At 41.0% G+C, this 17,665-nt stretch overlaps 1 protein-coding gene across 1 annotated transcript in view; it reads right to left on the bottom strand.

The window, feature by feature from the left end:
- The window catches only part of ENOX1 (ecto-NOX disulfide-thiol exchanger 1), a 369,627-nt gene extending 352,172 nt beyond the window's left edge, over positions 1-17,455 (bottom strand). Inside the window, exon 1 of the mRNA XM_040584352.1 lies at positions 17,148-17,455. The gene's annotated coding sequence lies outside the window, so the exon portion shown is untranslated. The remainder of the gene's footprint in view (positions 1-17,147) is intronic.
- Between the last annotated feature and the right edge of the window lie 210 nt (positions 17,456-17,665).

The raw sequence follows: 17,665 nt of genomic DNA, 5'->3' as shown, positions 1-17,665 counted from the left end.
AACAGAATAAAGTTTTGAAATTAAGAAAAAGCGTATCACTTCTTGAAATAAATAGACTTATAGGCAAACAAATATGATCAAAAAAATTCAGAACTCAAAACTTTTCTCCACCTAAGGATTTTTAATGAAGGAAAACAAATGACTAAGTAGATTGCTAGTCAGACTTCTGCCTGGCATGAATTAAGCCACTGAAGTACACAATTTATAATAGAAACACCAACACACACCTTTAACTACAGCATCACGGCCAAAAGCCACCATAATTAGGCTAGAAATGCTGTGCTTTGAGTCATGAATAGGATGTGCTCAGCCTTATTTTCTATATAGGATTATGCCATCCAAGCACAGGCAGCAACACTTATTGAGAAATTCATTGAAAGATAACAACTGATTTAAAAGTGGTTCATGTAAGTTTAGTTAAGTAGCAACTTCAGAGATTATTTTCAATTACTGAGATAAAAATCATGGCTTTTCTCAGGAGAAAAAAAAAGTTTATATATATATATATATATAACTACATAGAACATATGAAAGCTTTAAGAAGAGTCTGATTTCACAAACAGTATGAACCTGCTACTAATACTCCCTAACTCTGCTTTTCCCTCCCTCAAGTAATTTTCCCAATTATTTTCAACATTTTCTTTAATCAATTAATAAAAAGCAGCTTTTCTGCTGCACATAGCAGGTTACAGAATTCCCTGTTACATGGAACATGTTTACCCTACTCTCAAGAATACTAACTGATAGTTTTATTTTCTTTCATCAAATCTGCAGGGCTCTGGCCAAGCATCAACAACTTCTGCACGAAACTCCTCGTTGATTTGAGAGAGCGTGAGGGTGACAGGATGTAAGCACTAGTTCCAGTCCTTCTAAATTTGCATGAGGATCTGCAGGTAATAAACCAGAAAGCCTCTGTTAATCTGCATTTAAAAAACAGCTTTACAAGCTTGTCTTGAAACGTTGCAGGTCTGGAAGAAAGCACCATCTTCAGCTCCTCCAAATTCACTGTCAAACAGGTTAGCATCTTTATTTAATAAGTAACACATGGCATCCTTATCTGATGCAGATGGGATACACTGTCTACTTTAGATGTGTAACTTTCCTATGACCTAACCTTGTAATTGTAGGGTTCCCGCACACTCAGCAGATACTCAGACACCTGAAGCAGACAATTCAGAGCTCAAGGGGCTGCACTACACATTCTGTGTAAGCTCCTAATTCCAGCACTTCTGTTACATGCCCAGAGCGAGTCTGTGCAGTCCCTCCACACATTTCAGCACAGTACCACATCATGCACACTGTATGTAGGAACCTGAGCCACTTTGCTACTTCAGCCTTCAACTCCACGAGTAAGAAAAAGAAATCTGCATAAGCAATATGCCTCTTTGGGCAACAGAAAGCCTCAGAAATTGAAGGGTGGGATACACAAAGAAATAAAGAAATGAGATTTATTTTCTCCAGCACAGAAACTTGGAGACATGTCATGAACATACATTAGCCTTCTTAAGGTAACTATTCAAGATACTGACATAGTTTACAGCACAAGCTCATCGCTCTCCCATCAGACCACCATTGGACTCATGCACGGCAGACCTGCAGCTCCACAGCAGTCTAACCCTTCTAATACATTCCATTTATCTTCCAAGGTACATTTAAAAAAAAATAATGCAATAATTTATATTCCAAATAGTAGAGTCACTAACAAGACACAGATCTTTTGGAGGTAAAAGAGGAAAGCGTATATGGAAGAACGTTTAAGGCCTTACTAGACTGGGGGAAAAAGCCTACCTTTGCAGAGAAAGTACTGCCATCCGTATGACTTTAAAGACAAAACCAAGGCTTTCTAGTCATAAGCCACCACAAAATTATTGGCTGATCACCTGCTGTCTTGCACGAACATCAAGCTGTTTCTCCAGCAAGATTTGTTCACTTACATTGCTCAAATGAATGTTTCTCTTAAAAAAAAAAAAAAAAAAAAAAAAAAAATTAGCCCATTGAAAATAACTCCCTAATCTGCCATCCTTTCAATAGAACTGAAGTGCTCTTCACGCACATAGTACACAAGCATCTTGAATTAGCAGGGCACTATTTTTAAATACATGAAGGATAAGATACGAAATTAGTTTCATGGGGAATGAGAACCTTAGAGATTATTTACTTTCCCTTAATTACTTTGACTCACCACTTATTTAGCTTTCCAATACTACTACTTATTTCACACTCAAATTTTGATACTGAAGACATATGAGTGTGGCTTTTGAACATTTAAGATTATGGACCTTAATGATATATAACCACATTTCTAGAATTCACTTACATAAAAAATAATTAAAGATACCATATGGTACAAATATTCCTTTCTTTGGAACAACTGTCTCCAAGTAAGGATCCCTATATAAAAGCAAGCACCTTTTTTTGAGCAAAAACATGAAAATTCTGACAACTGCACAAAACTATTACACTAGCCGCAGGCAGCCTCTTACAATACTACTGATCTTATATAATGTAAGGAGCAAAACAAAGATTATTATTCAAAAATTATTTTTGAAAGCAAGGAACTCAGGTAACTGGACAGCCTACCCAAGTCCCAAGCCGAAGAGAAGAAATTAAGTGTGGCCATAGAGCACTGCTGAGCTACATCCACTACCCAACCTGACTTCATATGACGCTGGCATATTTCTGTTACTTGCACAGGATACGAAAAAAAAGATAAGTTAGAGTAGATGAAATGCTGTTCCAGAAAAAAGAGCACTTAGAGCAATTTTAAAATATAAAATTAACATAAAATAGTAATTAAAAAAATAAGGTCTACAATCTTATTCCTGTAGAAAAAAACTAATTAGGATCTTTAAGACAGAGGCTTAGAATATAAAAGTGGGGAAACCAAACAGAAAGGATGAAGGGAGAAAAGAAAAAGAAATTAATAAAGGCAACTGCATTAAACAGAAAATAGCAAGTCTGAAATATAAAATAAATGAAGGTCACAGTAAAAAGACATGGGACAGAGACACAAAGAGAAGGAGAAAGGAGAGTTATAAAAATGAAAGGAGAGAAGGGAAGACAAAAAGGGCTAGGGAGACAGACATACAGAAGGGATCACTTAAAATTAAAAACAAAACAAAACCAATAACAAAGAACAACCAAATAAGCAAAACATCCAAAAACTGACAGCTCAGGGTTCAGTCCTGTCTCTCTCAAGCAGTGGGACTTCTTGCCAGAACTTCTCAGCTCCCATGGGATTAAGGCTGAGCTGAAGCAATGCCTGAATGATTTTCTGCACTTGAACACCTGAGACACTGCATACCATAACATCAGCTCTGGATTTTTTAGGATGATTGGTCTTTATTAGGCAAGAGAATTAAGAAGTCAAAAATTGTGATGGTACTACACAGCAGCACATAGTACTGCCACCATGTATATGAAATCACAAGTTCTCTTATTAAGCTGAGTAATCAAACCACTTACTAGACTGTAAGATACTAAAAATTATTCTATCAGCTGCCAATGACTAATCTATCAGAAAAAAAATTATGGGCTGTTAGAGCAATTAGCAAAGGAATCATCATGAAATAAAGTGGATTTTCTGAAGTCTTTCCTGAAAAAGATGGTAAGAATAAAGCTTTGGGTTCCACTTTCCACCAGTAAATATCACACCATTCCAACAAAACCACCGTTGCAGTTGAGAGGAAGAAGGAGCAGAGACCCTGAGAAGGATTTCTCAAATTGCTTATTAGAATATAATGAATATTAACAATAGACAGAACAAATTCTCTTGAGAATTGAGCATCACTGGGTTTTGGATCCCTTCTAGGCTGTTAAGGTTGCTAGGGAATTCCACAGTTAATGCTGTATCTCCATATTGAAGAAGGGGGAAGGGTCTGAAAAACTGGATCTTAAGCATGGAGTTTTCTTTGTGCTTTGGAGAGAAAAAATCTGATGTTCTTGTAAAGCTTAAATAAGACACTTTCAAACTTAACAATACATTATCAAAGATAATGTTTAAAGAGGCATTGTGAGGAAGAACTTCTCTTACTGTGGTCAGGAGCAATACACCAGACTTGCCATTATACACACTCTTAGGGCAACAAGCGGTCTACAAACCATAGCAGCTTTCTTTTGCTTTAACAGATAAAAGCAACAAGTTTATTTTGTTTTAAGAGATTATATGTCCATTTTTCATAGACCATTTAGAAAGGACATTGCTGTGGGCCTCCCAATGACAAATACACTGAGGCACCAGTAAGAGACAACACACTTTGTACTCCTTGACATGGATGAAAGAATTCAATTCAACTTTTATTTTTTCTGTCTGGAAAAAGAAATGGCTCAGAAAAATATTTTTTGGCCCTACTTCCCAAGAACAAAGCTTAAATGATGTTCTGTCTGCATCTTCATCTGTTTCTCCTCCCTTTTCTTCACTAAATTTGGGTGACACTGGTCAAAGTGACCAAAACGGACAGAGGGCAGAGTCCCTTCATTTTCATGAAAATAAGTAGCTGAATAAAGGAGAAAAATAATAAGCATCCTATCGTTTGAATGGTAGGTACTCAGCCTTGCATCAGAAAATCCACAGAGCAACCACCACCAAAAGAGAACCTGCAGAAAACAAGGTGAGGTTGACTCCACACTCACACCACCATCATTTACCTGGTTATCCTCCCCATCCCTTAATATTCAAAACATCCCAACAAGGCAACTCTTAGTTACTGCAAGTATACAGCAAATACAGACACACTTTCATTGGCAACTGCTGTGACAGTTGATCTTCACACCACAGTATTATCTTAATAAACTGTCTCTCAGCCCCAGGGTCTTTGTTCTCATACAAGTGACCTACAGTTGGTCACCCTGGATCTTATACAAAGTATGAATAGCATAGAGGTTATATGAGTTAATTGCATAGTGACTACAAAAATAGCGTGCTTTCTTCCTTTCAGCAATGTGGTCCTTCTCTACTGAAAACAACTGGAGTTACACTGTAATTCAAGTTGATGATACAACTGTATATCTGGGTAACTCTACCATTAGTTAATGTTACCACCACATGAGCTTGTCTATACGGTATTTGACAATGAAATTCAAGTTAAACAGCCTCCTCCAGAATTACAATATTGAATTAATTAGGTAACTTGCTACATATTTAGAAAATGAAGATTAATATGCCTTTTATAATCATATCAAAATCCTACAGAAAAAGGACCAGACCGAAACTTGTTATTGTTGTGTAACTCATGAATATCTCTTGAATTACTCAAAATGTAAATCACTAGAGATCAGAATCTGACCCAATACATCTTAAAAGAACATCTGACTCATTACTCATGTAAAAAGGATGCAATCTCCATCAACACACCATGCACAGGATCCAATTTGTTTCCTGGGAGAGTTCAAAGTTCTCTGTCAAAAGAACTTACATTCTGTTACTCCTAACATATTATGTTATTTGTATTGGTCTACATGCTACTTTTGCTACTAGTTATGGAGTGAACATCTGGAGAAAAGCAGAAACTGGTGTCTAATGCACACTCAGCCTTTTCCCCACGCGCTTCCCAGAACTCGGGCAACTTTCTTCCTCTGCAGACAGCCACTGGAAATACTGTTAAAAGTCCATAAAGCTTTTACTAGCTAAAACAAACGACAGACTACTGAATTCACTTTGTAACATGATTATTCCTCCAACATGGTCCAAAACTGACAGCATGCAACTCTAAATAAAATACACAAAAATGTCGGAGCTGAGTCACAAGTCTCTAAACAGTTTAGTCTGCCATTATTTTTTTTTTAGTCTATTTTTAGTTGTGCTTTAACAACTTGGAATATGTCTACACAAGCTTTTTGAAGACAGATTAGTTTTCTCTCTACCTATGCTTTACGACGCTTTTGCACCAGCCAGGCCTGAACCTCAAGTTGTGTTAGCAAGGGATTATGGATGAAAAAGTGAATTTATCAAAAATGTTTCAAGCCTAACAGTGCAGCATGACAAAATGCTCCACATTGAGCTGGGCAGGGAAGAAAATATTTTCAAGCCTGAAATATCCATGTTCAATTGCCAGTGTCCCTTATAACTTGACTGCTACATATTCCACTGTTCTGACACAAACAGGGCTAACAGACTTATCTTCTGGATTTCAGCTTAAGTTATGAAACCACACTCCTTCTGACTGTTCCACTTCCTTTTATCCCACTCACTCTAAGGCTTGGTGAGAATCACAGACAAACAGAGCTGGAAACAACTATGCAACGAGATCAGTTAAATCCTTTAAAGACAACACAGTTCTATCTACCCTATTCTTGAATACTTCAACTAGTAAAGGTCCTACAATGTTCACACAGTCCATTCTGGGACCCCTCTGCATCCCTACCAGTACAATAATTTTACTAAACTTGTTATTTCTTGCAACCTGTTCAGCCTATTACTTTTACTCTACTCACTGTGGACATTGCAGACTTTTTTAACTCTTATGTCAGACTTCTTCCTCTTCTCCACCTTCATTCAAAGCATTAATATTGTCATTCGGTTTCCACAGCTGCTGAGACCTCCTTCAATACTTTCTTCAAATATTTGGTGTTATTTATTCACAAGATAGGGGAAGAAAGTTTCCACTGGAACTGCAGTGTCATCAGGCTGTAGCTGGTCAAAATCCTTCTGAAACCATCATTACTTGCCTTCCTAAGATTGCCAATTCTCTGGGGAGTACCTTGCTTCATAAAAAAATTTTACTAAAGACACATTCAATTTCAGTTTAAATAAACGTGCATTATTCAGGACCACAGAGTAGAGGCAAAAATAAAGATAAGATCTTCCTCAGAGGATGCCCAAGAGTAACTGAAGGAAGAGAGCATAAATACTCTTTTTTTCCAGCCAACTCCTAATTACACAGATGGTTCTTTCTCACAGAGATGAACTCAGCATCAGGACAAACCTACTTCAGAAGTTCTCATTTCAATTTGTTTCTGCTACTACTACTACACTTGCTCCTCAGGCACTTACAGAACACCTCCTTGTCACACAGTCATCCCATGGCATCCCTTAGTGACATGACTGACAACATTACAGAGGTCTGCATTTTTCCTTGAATGGATGCTTATAACCACTCTCTGAACACTTCTGATACTCACTGAACCACTCTGCATTTATAGAACTACTGTTTTATTTCAGGTTTGAGGGTTTAGTTTTGCATCTCCCTATTCCTTCATCCATTTAACAGTGAACTAGTGAATTTAAATGTCTTTGAAAGAGCAGTACACACAGGCTTACATCTCATCCTACATTTTGTGTTATGCTGACAGCAGTGTTAGCACAAAAGGAAGTTTCTCATCAAGTTTGAAGTCTTCATTTTCCTAGTGTTTAAGATAGGAGCAGCTATTGTTCTTTGTCCTCCTGGATAACAATGACAAACCGATTCCTCTAGAATGAAATGACGTTGAAGAGCCACTGAAACAACTAGAACAGTGACTTCAGTGATCATCACAACTATATTTCAATGATGACAGGGTTGTCAAAGCATCTCATCTTTAAGATTATCAAATGCAATCTTCTGCTTTCAGTTCAATATTCAGTTTCATCTCACTGCCTGTCTGACATTGAGGAACCAAAATAAATGGATTTTCTGCATGATTTCAAGATGACCACTAGTCTTTTCTGTCTAGCCACTTGTGCAACATTTATACTTTAGGTATAGAAGAATTGTTTGATTACAGTGGGTTGACTGACTCACTTCACACTAGTCCCCTATTCTTGGGCAAGATGAGCCTGAAAATTATTACTTTTATCATTTCTATTTTATTTGTAGTATATAGCACCAAACAGAATCAACTTTGTTATTATGGAAAAGGTAAACTAGGTGCGAGACTGGCACACTTGCCCTACACAAAGCTTCCCTGTCAGATTTGCTGCCTAATTGCAGATTTGAACAAATGAAGCCTGCTCTGACCATGCACTTCTCCATTCTCTTCCTTCTCATCACTATCCACAGAGAACGGATTACATTAAGCAGCTACACCATTCTTTCATTACCAGAGAGCCGTCTTTCCCTTTTTCCCCAGCAACTTTATGCAGTTACGTAATCTCCCTTAACATCTTCCAAGAAACTTAAAAAGAAATCCAATTTTTCAGCCTTTCTCTTTTACTTAAAAAACGTTAATAGTTTCCTTCCCAGGCTGAAATTACAGCTGCCTTCTATTTTGCAAAGAAAACAATATAAACTACACATTAGGTATGTTCTGCAAAATGATACAGAAGTTAAACAAACGCATCATGAAAAATAAAACCACAAACCCCAGCTAATGACATATGCACTGCACCTGGTTTCACATGTTTTTCTGTGACAGTATTAACCCAGGGGTCCTCAAACTTTTTAACCAGGGGGCCGGCGTGCAGATGAAGTGGCAGGCAGTCATCTGCGGCCAACCCCCGGGGGGCAGGAGGGGTGTCTGTAAATACCAGGGGCCAGATTGAGGACCTGGGGGGGCTGTATCTGGCATGCAGGCTGTAGTTTGAGGACCTCTGTATTAACCTTACAGAACTGGCAAGAAACTGGGTAGCTAAGTACACTGGCAATAGTACACTGAGGCTTTGACCTGTAGCATATCAGCTAAAGTTTAGTCCAGATCCCTCTAAGAAATGAAAACACATGCTTTCCCACAGGCTGTTGATGAAATAAAATGGTAATGGTTATATGGTTCATACAAAATGGCAGATTACATTGCAGAAGAAGAGTCACCAGCATAAAGAGTATTTCCTCTTACTGTTAAGATTTGAATAAGCTTGAACCAAAAAGCTGGCCAAGGGTGCCTTCACTTGCTAAAATGAAATTAACCTAAGCAATGTTCATTTTAGGCCAGCTAATGGAAAAGCAACATAAAGATGCTAACTCAAACATACTTTCCAGGACCTTTAAGTCTCCAGCTTTCACATGTAACAGCCTGCCACCAACATCTCTGTTTATGCTCTGTGTGAAGACGGTGGAAGCCAGATGTGGGGGTGCTGAAAAGGCATGAGGAAGCATGGATAGACCACCCATTTACAGCTAGTAAATCTGCACAGAGTGGTTTTTACATCCAGGTGCCCATCATCCTTATCTGCCAGCAGAGGACCATAAACACACACTTTTTTTGATGCATCTATAACCATACCTCCCTGGGCTGTGATCTCAGCAGATTTCACTGCTAAGCAAGGGTCACACCTCCAAGGAAAACTCTCAATAAACTAAGTGGATCACTTATTCGGTAAATGCAACTCTTTCTTCTGAGTCAGTGTTGAAGTAATGCCAACATCCATCATAAGTCATCAGAAGAGATTAATTCATGGATCTATGCCACCAAAAAACAGGCTTGTACCACTGCAGAATGAGAGGGAACTGCTTCACTTGGTAAAAAATAGCAAGCTCTTACTCTATATGCAGAGGAGCCACTCAGTTAGGATATAACAGTTTGACAGAACGTCGGACCAGCAAAATATTAGGAAACAATCTGCTACTTTTAGATGAAACAAACTTACTTGTCATCGCTGAAATACCTCCCCTAAGGGCACAAGTACCACTGCCCGCTCCAAGAGCATGCCTTCATTCTGTTTATTGCATTCCACCTTCCTAGATTCACCCCACGCCTTTATCAGCTACTTTATTTCATTTCTTCTTCGTTTCCCTAACAAAATGCTTCCTAACAGGAATGGGTATGTCTAAACAGAGTTGTACAAAATACTGTTAAACCTTCACTATTCTACTCTAGGCAGAGCTGTTATGTCCTAAAGCATGTTTACACTGTGTGTGGTGCACAGACTCCTTTGAAATCTACATAAAGCTAATGTGTCATACCAAAATAGTTGTATGTTATCCACTCCAGCCATGGAGGAACTGCTCGTCATCATGTATCAATGAGATCTAGTATACCAAATCCCACATCCTAAATACTAATACTATGTTAGAAGTACCTGTACAAAAACGCTTTAAAGCCTCATTTAACTCTAAAAATACAGATCTATTAACATAAACAAACCATAATTAAGATTGTTGTTGACCTCGTTTCTCCCTGCAAAGGCGATAGAATAATAATCTTACATTAACACACCATCTTTCAGTCTAAAGAATTCCATCCAAGTCTGATCTTAGACATACAGAAGAGCATTATTAACATACACAAATAATACTAAGTAAACCAATCTACCCAATTTCATTACCAGCAACTACCAAGCTTGATCCACTCAGTCATATGGGTTCTTTTCATCTACCTTACCCACCCATCAATGAACTATCCACCTATCAAAAAACCTGTCCATCTAAAATCAGCAATGCATTGGCAACAACTGCAGTCATAATCCTTATGTTATGTCTAAAAGAACCCCAGCTTCCTCCAGCTTCTCAGACCCCCTTCACCAACACTATCAACCAGCCCCCAGAGGCAAACACCAGCAAAGCTGAACCTGGTTTAGCGGTCGGAGGATTTGGCTTTAAGTAGTTATCTGGGGTGTATTGGGAGTCTGCTGTTTTTTCACAGACAGACCAACATTTCCTGTTTTATTCTCCACACAGAAGACTTAAACCCAGCTTCCACAACTTCAAAACACCCTTTTCTTGCACCATCAAGTACTTAAACCAAAGGTCACTCTCACCAGCCAGCTCTGCCCCAGATTAGCTTTCCCTTGTATGTGGTACTCCTGCAAAATCACTGTTTTAATCACTATCACACAAGAAAGGATTATTCTGAATCACTTGTTTTTACCTTATGGTTACCCAAAATAGGCCTTGTTTAAACAGTTGGCTGTCAGGTATCCAATAAAGCATGGCAGAGGGAAATCCATCTCCTCCCCTGTAATTGGCATGGCTGTTGGAAAACATTCCCTGATGATATCAGTCTGCATGGGTTTTTTTCTGAATACTTGCTTCGAGTAAAATGAATTGCAAGAAATCAGTGCAACAACATTATTCCAGGCAAGGCTTCCTCAAGAAAACTGCCATTACACATTGAACCTGCATCTTCCCAGTCTAAAGCAATGCACCCTGGGGAAGATCATCTATATGTCTCTCTTTCTCTCTCAGCCTCTTCCAGAAAACCCGCCACTGATGGCAATATTCATCAGGACTTGCACTGCACACAGACTAGCCAGATCACAGGAGACAGCTGTTAATGAGATCAGGGCATCATGATGGGGGAACAGGAAGGAAGCAGTAGTACCTGCTATCCATCATTGCTACCTGATGGCAGTAAGCTTCCTTAGATGATTAAACAAAATGCTGCAGAAACTGTCAACAAACAAGAAGCTGTCACCTCTGTGCCCTCTACACCACCCCAGGATGCTCATTGTTTTCATAAGGGAAAATAAATTAATTAATAAACCAGAGCTGTTTACTAAACAGCTACTAAAAACTAATACTGTAGCTGATCTTTTCACATCCACCACCCCAACACTGACACAACCTGAGCCCATATGATGACCCTGTTCGAGTCATGCCTTTATAAAAGCATAAACCCTAGCTGTCTTGGCACTGGAAACCACCTGGCCAAAGCACCAACATTACTGTTTGAGAAAAATCAAGTCAAGCCCAGTATCTGACCTAGTTTCTCTTGTAACCTTCATCTGAAACTAGAATGAAACAGACATGGAAAAGGGCTGTTAGATACTGTACTCCATCTCCTTAAAAATACAGAACTGCATCCTCCAGTACTATTGCTAGGGACCTGCCTACCCTTATTTTAAATATCTGAAGGAAGAAGGGCTCTCACTACACCTGGTCTAATGTAGGCTCCAATAGATATTTTTGTCATTTTTTCCCAGATTCACCTTAAACTTTTATTTCCTCAATCTCTCCATTTAGTCTTAGGCATTCTCTCACATAATGCACCAAAAAAAAAACCAGATTCCTTTGACTAAAATACATTTCAAATATCTACATGTAGTTAAACTATCTCCCCATACTCACTGCCAGCCTAGAATTACATCTGTTTCTGAATACTTCCCTTTAAGATAGTTCCTCCAGACCCCCAAGTATTTTGTTGCTGCTCTTTAAGCTTCAGTCAAATTGGCAATACCTTCCTGTTGATATGATATTCAGAGTTTTCAGATGTGTTCATGGCAGATTCTTATAAAAAGGGAATCCCACCTCTTTGTTCACGGACACAGTACCGTGCTGTTCTATAATCAAGTCATGAGGCAGACTTATGTATTACTTCCTGCTGGGTCTTAATTTTAGATCCCTTCCAGCATTGCTATTACCCGTCAGTAAGTTTGACACCCCTTGCCCTGCAAACTTGCCTTTTCCTCAAATCTGTTCCCTTCACTCTGCCATCCTGTAGGAATTCTCCTGAAGTTCTGGCTACACCAAAGCAAAGACATCGGTTTCAAAGGTTATAGGTTTTGCTGAAGGCCCCTATTCAACGAAGCGTTGAATTACATGCCTAACTTTAACCACATGCTTAAATCCAGTTGATCTCAGCAAGCAGAGATGAGCTTAAGCATACATTTAGACAAAAAAAAAAAAAAAGTTAGGCATGCAAGTCAGTGCTTTGCTGAACCAAATCCTCAGTTTCTGTAATCACTTGGGTGGTTTATTTTCCATATTTGGCAAGAATTGACATCCCAATGCTTTTATGTTATGGGATTTAAAAATGAACCTTCAAAAGAGTCTAAAACTGTCATCATCCTTTTGTTCCTTCCGTAAAATAAGAAAAGGAAATAAATACCTAAGTAAATATGCAACAGTACAGTAAGCATTAAGCCTATAGGATTTAAACACACAGTAAGTAACTCTATATTGTTGTTGCTGCAGTATCCTCTTCAAAAAAAAATAGTCGCTGTGAAAAATTTGGAAAAGCATGTGTATCTCAGTAAGATATCCAGCACGTTCACCAGCAGCTCATTAGCCACAACTGTCATTGCGTAGTTAAACGGAGAGAACAAAGCTGTCCATTTCTTAATTACTACCTACCAAATGCCTTTAAATGCAATGGATTTAACTCACTGTTCCACTAAAGATGGATTTTTAGGGGGGAGAAGGAGCAAGAAGGTATTAGTCTTTGGTTTTGGTCACGGGCTGGCTATTTCCACTAGTCGCCAACCCACATGACAATGGATGTAAGATTTTACATTCACCACCAGCAACAAACACAGTTGGCATAATGGAATTTTGTGGAGCGTATTTAAAATCATTTCCAAATGTCTTCCATTGTTTACACGCAGAATACTTCACGACCTTTCTCTTCGTTTGTACTTTTTGTTTTCTTTGCTTTCTCTCATTCTGACGCCTGGTAAACACAGGCAGAGGCTAAGTGGGGACTGCAATCAGGCAGCCATACCAAGCTTAATCTGTGGACTACCTAATTGTAACATTAAAGGTTTGGGAGGAGCACCATCTGAGAAAGAAACAGAGAAGAAAAATTGGGAAATGATTACTTCCTCTCAATCCATAAAGCCTTCCAAAATTCAATTAACATGTTCTAAACTAAACCATCCACACATGCTATGGCCCTAAAATGCATTATTTCAAATATAGAGAAGAAAGTAGCTGCTCATTTTTATTTTTCAGAATTATAATACTATCTGACCATTCCACTTCCATCTTTTGTTATTGAAGTAGTATCTGTTGTAACACTTTCGTACCTCAGTACTTGAGATGAACCAGAAAAGTATCTATAGGCAATATAAATAAATTGTACATGACTGCATATTGGATTTGTTAAATAATGCTGTGAACTCCAAAGTCACTCAGAGAATGCCGTTCCCACACCTACCACAAATACTGTTTTTAATAATGCATACATGATTGAGTTCGCTGTCCTCCCCACAACAATTTTTTCTTGTGACTATAGTTTCCCAAGCGGAAATAATACCTTCACTTTCACAGATTCACTGATGCAACCAATAGGAAAAGTACAATTGTTGGGTTTTTTTTATAGTGTGACTGCTGTAAATACCGCTAGATAGCGAAGACTTGCAGGTAAAACTCTGTGAACAACTTTTTGCCACTCTCTCCTGTAAAGGAAGGAAAGGTGCAAAGAAACAGAAGTGTAGAAACTCCTCTGCTACACTGTACGTACCCATCTATGCCTACTCACCTCCCTTCCCTACTGCGGTTTAGCATCTCCAGCAGCCTTCGAAGCATGAACACTTGCTGGAAAGCTGAAACCCGGCAGGCAGTAAGCACCGATACCGGGTCAGATCCACAGCTTGCACTAATGGATTTTTTCAGATAGATGGCAGTGCACAAAGTGCATCCGAGATTGGTCCAGGGTTGAGATGCCATTTCAATGCTCAGGCACTTTAACGAAGGGAATTACTGCATTATCAAAAGCACTTTTAGAAAGCTCATGACTTAGGACCTGATCCTGCTGCACCGTGATAGTTCTAGCTCTTTTGAAGGGGTGAACTGGGTGCCCAGAACGTAAACATGGCAAAGCAGCATTTAGGATTTTACTTCCCATTCCTGCGAGTGGCAAAGGATTTTTCTTTCAATACATTGTAACAAATCAGTTTTAAAACACAAAGCTAAGGGATGAATAACAAGACAAAGTCCAAAAAGATACTTCATACTGGATACAGGACATGAAAAATCTGATTTTCAAGAGTCTGTAATGGCACAGATTCAGAAATAGTCCAGCAATAAGAACAGGGTATTTCCAATCACCCTTACTGGCAAAAATTCTACAGTTACTACTTAATTTTGTGCCCTTTGCATTCTAACAGACACTGTTATTAAGCTAAGAGAGCAGAGTGAAATTATAACCATTTAACTGCATCTACCCCAGCAAATCCCTTTCTCACAAAAGGAAAACATTAACAAAGCAGCTGAAACAAATAGGGGTAAAACTCACTGCACAATTACCAGCTCTGTACCTTACTACTTGGGGGTTTTGACATATAGCTATCATGAAGTGGAAGCATCCACCATCGCTTTGTTTTCTGTTTGCAGTAGGGGGTTGCTAGGAAACAAAATACTATTGTCTGATTTCATGATCTATTGCCTGGTTTGCCTGGCAATAGAGTCTTCTAAATCTATTATTGGATTATTTGATATTTTACAGAGAGATTAAGACTAATGTTGAAAAACATGCACACAGAGAAACAGTAAAAAATGCCTCAAAATTCAGGGGAAAGGATGTATATGGTCCAGGTCAAGGAAGACAAACTATCCTGAGAAAAGATGAACTTAAGCAGTCTGGTGATATTTATATACGCACACACACGTGTATCAGCATTCCTCGACTGTGTCTGCAGTTTTGCCGACTTGTCAAAGACTCTCTTGATTCTGAGGATACAAAACGTTCTCTTACTACTCGAGAGCTACTGTACATAGCAAGTTCTGTAAATACCACATGCTGCAGAAAGCCTGGTGCGGGCGAGCACACACGCCAGAGTCATTTTTGTTCTTGGAATTCAGCTCAGGGTTGTTTCAGTGCCTTGATTTCTTTATGTAATCATTTTTTTGCACATTTGGACAGATAGAAGAGTTGGACACAATTCCCTACTCTCCTCCTCCCTCCCCCCCTCGGTCGTAACATATTTAAATAACTAAATAAATAAATTAATAGGTAGATAAATAAATAAAGGCATCAGGAAAAGAGATCTAAAATTGAAAACCACAAAAGCAAAATTCACATATTTTTTTACAGTGGCACGTCTTTGTAAAGTGATAGATTAAAAGATTATTAAAACCAGACAAACATGGGTGCCTATCAAGGAATCCCCACAACACAACAGGAGACCTCAACAAAAAACCAATCATACTTAAAAGCTGAGAGACAGATGAAGAGAGTTCGGCACAAAGCCACAGAGAAAAAGGTTTTAAATAAAACCTGCAGAGTAGTTATTGTTCTTTTATGTATATCTACAATTTCACACCATGTACAACATGCACTATTTCAAAGTCCTTTCAACTTATTAATGTCTATGCATTTTATCATTCCATTTTAAATCTGAGGAAAAAAATGAACGAGGTACATTGCAAAAGACATCAAAGCTTTTGACACACTACTGCAGAACTTCCAGTGAATAATAATAAAAAAAAGAAGTATTAACACACAACATAGAAAATACATGATTAATGGGAAGGATCTGAGAGCTTCTTTTCTTTCCTGCCCATGGATAGATTCATTCAGCCCCTAACCTGCCTTTCAGAAACCAGGAATCCTCACCAAAAGCACATTTAGAATTAAAGAACAGAAGAGTAAAATCTAAGAGAGCTTTTCCCAACCCAGACAACAAGGTACTTCCAGCGATTAAATCAAAGCAACGAGAGATGGACACGACCCACAACCAATCCCACACCTCGCCAGGGCAGGACACGGCTATTCCCTCAGCTGGTAACCCACTACAATAACATTGCTGGGTACCAAACGGTGCCCAGCGGCTCCCGCGTCCCTCACCGGTCGCACACCGAGATCCTGTCACCTACAGTTTCGCTGAAACCTGCTTTTAAGCAGTCACTCAAGGAACGGAGAGAAAAGAGGAGGAGAGGGGTGGGATAGTCACCTCTCGAGCTGTCACCAAAAACTGTTCTTGCAAACTGCAGGGGAGCTGCGGGGTACCTCGCAGCGGCAGCTACCTAAGTCTCGGGGGGAGAGCAGCGCTCGCGAATGGGAAGGACCCGGGGGTCCGACCGCGGCTGCCCTGAGTGCGCTGCCCGCCCGCCCACGCCCACGCCTGTGCCCCGGTAGGCTGCCCGGCGCGGCGGGGCTCTCCTCGGCGGGGGCAGAGCTGGCGCGGGAGCCCCCCCGTCCTCCCCGCCGCTGCAGCGGCAACTGCAATTAAAAAAAAAAAAAAAAAAAAAAAAAAAAAAGGGGGGGGGGGGTGTGGTTTCAAAATAAATAAATAAATAGCCCGCTAGCAGAAATACCAAACCCTGAGCATACAGATCCCCAACAACAACAAAAACCAGGCGCCCAGGAAAGCAAACTTTCTGACTCACCGGGGAGCCAATGCCCGGGGGGGGCGGCGGGCAGAGGCGGGGGCGGCGCACGGCCCCGCGGCGCCGGGGGAGCAGAGCCGGAGCCGAGCGAGGTGGGCGCCGCCGGCGGGGCTGGGGCAGCGCGTCTCGCCCTGCTCCCACCGCCCTCCCCTCCCTCCCGGCCCGCCGAGTTCCTCCGCAGCGCCTCTCCGGCCTCCCCCGCCGGGAGCCGCCCGGGGCGGGCTGCCGCCGCGGGACCGCCGTACCTACCGGCTGCCGGTGCGCGGCCGCGGAGCAGCGGGAGCCGCCGCCGCCCCCCTTCGGTGGCTGCCGGGTCCGGCGGTGCTGCAGCAGGCGGAGGACGCCCCGCGGCGGCGGGGAGCGCGGGGCCGGCGGCGCGGGATGCCGGAGAGGCGGCGGCCGCCGATGCACAGGCAGCGCGGTGCCTCCGTCTGTGTGTCTGTGCGTGTGCGTGTGTGTGTGCCGGGGAGGGATGCTGCAAGGGACCGAGGGAAAATTCTCCCCTCCTAGCAAAGCCGCCGACAAATGGCAAGGCAGGTGTGCAGGGAAGGCACAGCTCCCGGAGGACGGGGAGGAGAAGGAGGAAGAGGAGGAAGGGGGAGAGGGGCGGTGAGGAGGGCGGGGAGCGCGCAGCCCGGCGGCGGGAGCTGCCGCGGGGCGTCACGGCGTCCCGGGGGCAGCGGCCCCGCCGAGGAGGTCCCGGCTACGGCCCCCGGGACGGGTGCTGCGGCCGCCAGGAGCGGGGTGAAGCGGCCGCCAGGAGCGGG

Source organism: Falco naumanni, chromosome 2, assembly GCF_017639655.2.
Source record: "Falco naumanni isolate bFalNau1 chromosome 2, bFalNau1.pat, whole genome shotgun sequence".
Lineage (NCBI taxonomy): Eukaryota > Metazoa > Chordata > Aves > Falconiformes > Falconidae > Falco > Falco naumanni.
Note: the sequence above shows the minus strand (reverse complement) of the source record. Positions and strands in the feature narration are given on the sequence as shown.